This window comes from Cannabis sativa, chromosome 4, assembly GCF_029168945.1.
Source record: "Cannabis sativa cultivar Pink pepper isolate KNU-18-1 chromosome 4, ASM2916894v1, whole genome shotgun sequence".
NCBI lineage: Eukaryota > Viridiplantae > Streptophyta > Magnoliopsida > Rosales > Cannabaceae > Cannabis > Cannabis sativa.
The window spans coordinates 24333131-24337583 of NC_083604.1; the positions used below are offsets into that span (position 1 = coordinate 24333131).

General features: G+C 32.1%; 1 long non-coding RNA gene across 1 annotated transcript; it reads right to left on the minus strand.

The window, feature by feature from the left end:
- Positions 1-1159: 1159 nt before the first annotated feature.
- Positions 1160-4453, minus strand: LOC133036718 (uncharacterized). The gene is made up of 3 exons (XR_009687297.1): positions 4033-4453; positions 3811-3923; positions 1160-1507 (listed from the first exon to the last, which is right to left on the minus strand). It is a non-coding gene; the product is annotated as an uncharacterized LOC133036718 (long non-coding RNA).

Sequence of the window (4453 nt, forward strand, 5' to 3'; positions counted from 1 at the left end):
AGCTTGACCAAACGAACATAAATGGTGAAGTACTCATTTCACATAAGCTGAAATATCATTTATACGGGGTCAAGTGTTTTAAGGAATAAATACATTGTAGGGTGTAACGGTAATTTAATCCCTTTATAGTGTAGATCATTCATATAGAGGATCAGTGATCAAATTAGGATTATAACAATGGATAACTAATGATGTGTCTATATGGTGAAACATATAGAGCATTCTATATAACTGAGAGTGCAATTCTAAGTTCTATGCGTGGATTCAACGAAGAATTAATAAGTTAGTGAATTTTAGTAATAAATTCTTGATCTACTTATTGGAAGCTCGGTTATATAGACCCATGGTCCCCGCACTAGTTGAGATAATATTGCTTGTAAGACTCATATAATTGGTTTTGATTAATCAATTATAATTCTCAATTTAGACAATGTCTATTTGTGAATTTTTCACTAATTAAGGGCGAAATTGTAAAGAAAGAGTTATAGGGGCATATTTGTTAATTATGATACTTTGTATGGTTCAATTAATAAATATGATAAATGACAATATTATTTAATAATTATTTATAGTTATTAAATAGTTAGAATTGGCATTTAAATGGTTGAATTAGAAAATTGGCGTTTTTGTGAAAATCAGATGCTGAAAAAGTAAAACTGCAAAATTGCAAAAAGTGAGGCCCAAATCCACTAGTATAGGGCCGGCCACTTTTGTAGGAAATTCAAACTGATTTTTTCATTATTTTAATGCCAAATAATTCAAACCTAACCCTAGTGGAATGCTATACACTACTAAAAAACTCGAAATTCCCGTCAGTTTGACACTGTCGGCCAAAGAATTCCCGACAGTCCATAAAACCGTCGCCTATACGAGCGTCGCGGATACTGGGTAGAATAGACGACGGTCGAAAACTGTCGGGCAAATAGTATAGGCCACAGTTTAAAACCGTCGCCTATAATGAACACTATTGGCGACAGTTTAAAACCGTAGCCTATAGTATAGGCTACAGTTTAAAACCGTGGCCTATACTATAGGCCACAGTTTTAAACAGTCACCTATAGTGGTATAAGAACGGTTTTAAACCGTCGTTTATTGTAAAATTTTTAGATTAATTTTAAATTTCGTATTTTTCTACGACGGTTTTTGCCCGTCATTAAGTTGCAAAAAAAAAGGGAAAAAAATAAAAAAAAATTCTACTTTTTTCTCCTGCATTAATTAATTTTTACTAATTTATACATTGTCACAAATTAGTTAAAATAAAGTATAAACATAAATTGAAAATGAACAAAAATTAAAATATATACAAACTACTTACTCAAACATAAAGTAAAAATATTAATTAATCTTTAGTTATATGATTGTAGCTGGTTATAGTGTAAAGTATAAACAAAAAACTAAACACTAATCATCATAATAGCCCTTGTCGCCTTGCCTGTGCTCGGACGTATTTAATCCACTGATCACGCGGAAGATTCATCTCGTTGATTGAATACAGATTGCTCTTACCCTGCAAAACAAAATAGAAGAAATTATATATTAATTAGTAATATATATGTGGCTATAAATCTCTAGTGCTCCTTGTATTTTTTTTTTTATGGATCTTTCAGCTTAGCCAACACATATTTCTATTTCTATTTATAATCATATGATGTCAATTTTACTAACTCTGTTTCAAGAAAAATAAATTCTAAGATGCCTCTTTACCCATTTAATGCACCCTTCTAGAATCATGCCAAGACTGGAGCATAAAAATACTTAAATTGTGTAACATTTTAATTACACAAATTAGCTTGACTGTCAGGAGCTATGTGCTTCAGAGGGGGAAAGGAGATTAACTATGAAATTCCCATTTCCAGCCTAAGAAAAAAAAAAACTAAGAATTCTCTTAATTTGGCAGAAGAACAACATAAAACAAAAGGACCCTTTCTCTTAATAACTATTATAAACTAAGCAATCATCAACCAAATCCTATACAATGCACCAAGACCAAACTTGAATTAGGCACATAGCTTGTTTATAAATTATTTTCTCTACATTCTCATTCAGATTTAAAACAAGAGGAATCGAATATAAAATAGCCAACCAATTATGACAATACAGCACTAGTTATTGATTAAGACTTAAATATGACATTCCCATGCAAACATTGCAGTAAAGTTTTTTTAATTATTAATATTTTATTTTGAAAAATTTCATTAACTCATAAGATTAAAAAATACACAAATTGAAATAGCATCAAGCCCAAATGCAGAGGAGATCCCTGGCCACTAGACTAGTGTCTTGTAAAGTTATGCCAACTTAGCTAAACAGGGGGCTATGGTATGACATTCCTATAGCAGTGCAAAAAAAAAAAAAAAAAAGAAGTAAACTCTTTGGCCAAATATCATTTCAAAGGAAGATAGGCCCAAATACCATGCTATTGGTATGGCTTTCCTATGGTGACAGTAAGATGTGACCATTGCACAACTCTTCTCTCAGTCAATATGATGAAAGCCTCATTTGTTCCACTTCAACTCTTAGCTTCACTAAGTCAAACTCATCCATGTGAATAGGAGAGTTGAATCAAAAATTAATTGTAATTCAATAAACTTTTATATCAATTATCACAAAACGAGCCTTTATATTAAAAAAAAGCTTCTTACCTAAACAATAAAATGAACATAGAGCCTCAGAATGCTTATAAACAAGACCATATGTATCAAATTTATAAGAGAATGCTTATGAACAAGTTCTTTATTATAACCTTAGCTCCAAAGTCATTGAATTCTAATGCAAATGCAAATCCAAATCTAAATATTCAAACAACAAAGATGTCACAAGATGTCAAGAGTGGAGAGCATAAAAATAGTTCCTAGGATATGTAACATAGAACCAAATATGTATCTCATATCTATTCTCTAATTAATAAATTTACATTATATGCCTACTAGATACCATTTGAAATTCTATGAATAAATTAATAAATAATTATTCATTTTATATTATTCTTTATTATTTTTTTATAGCTTAATATTATAAGAAACACCTAAACTGAGATAAAAAAAAAACGATGCCAAATTACACAAGAGAGGCCAAAGATATATACATACAAACAAATGACCAACATATGACTAAATGTGGTGATAGGAATTGTCGCCTCTTCTCTCTATATATAGCTATATTAGCTAGCAGAGAGTAAATAGTATTTCATTCTTCAGTACATGTTCTTGTTCCCATCGTCAAAAGTGTTTTAAACTATTACAATTTTCCTTTTATTCATACATATATATGCAAAAATAATAATTATAAAAGAAACAAAGAAGATGCTCTATCTCTGATCGTTCTCCTGTAAACTTTATTAAACATTTTCATTCAAAATCTCTTGTCTTTTTTCTGATATAAAGATAAAGTAAAATATACATATACATATATATATATATTCTCTGGCTTCATTAATCCACCATTATTTTCTGACTGTATATCATCCATAGAAAAGCCATTATAATTTGGATATACCTTGATATATACAAAGTTGTCCATATATAAACACCAAATATACAAATAGTTCCTTCTAAATAAAGAGGGTATTGATTCCCATCACCACTGAGATAGGCTCTGAATACAACGTATCATCTTATAAATTTTATCCTCTTTTGAATTCTCTTTGTAATCAAGTAAATCATAAAATGGATATAAACCCTAAAATTTTATAAACAGGTTTCGACCAAAGTAAAATTTCGTAAGAAACTATGTATGTTTTGGTGAAACAATTCATCAATAACAAAAATAAAAAGAAGAAAAAACTGAATATCATGGAGATGAAGAACATACCTAGAAGGAAGGAGCAGAGTAGGCCTCTGAACCCGATGGGATATGGGTTGTTCTGATCTTGTACGAGGCCTTCAATCTCGACCGAACAACGAAAGTTTGGGACTGGAACTAGCCTGGATGGGCGGAGCAGCAGCGACAAATTGAGAGGGAAACCAGAGATGGGGGGCTCGGGAGAGAAAAGAAAGAAAAAATGGAGAAAGAGAGAAAGAGAGAGAGTTTTACCGGAGAGAAACTTGCTGCTCGCGGGGCGAAGAATGAGAGGGTTTGGGGCTCGTCGATGATGAACAACGATCTGAAACGGTGGCTGGAGGCGAAGAACGAGAGGGTTTGGGGCGTGAGAGAGAGGGTGAGCGTGATATGAATTTGTATTGATGAGAGATGAGAGTTTTATTATAAAGGGGCTTCCCCTTCCCCGACGGTTTTGAACCGTCGGGCAAAGTACTGATCGCGGTTTGCCCAACAGTTCTAAACTGTCGCGAATAGTGTATTATTTTTTTTTTCAAATTTTTTCTCTACATTTACAAACCGTCGCCTAATTTATACGAGTGTTAAAAACCGTCGCCTATAATAAATTATAGGCGACGGTTTTTAACACTTACATAAATTTTTTAGCGACGGGCCCCAAAAAAAAGCGTTTTTGAGA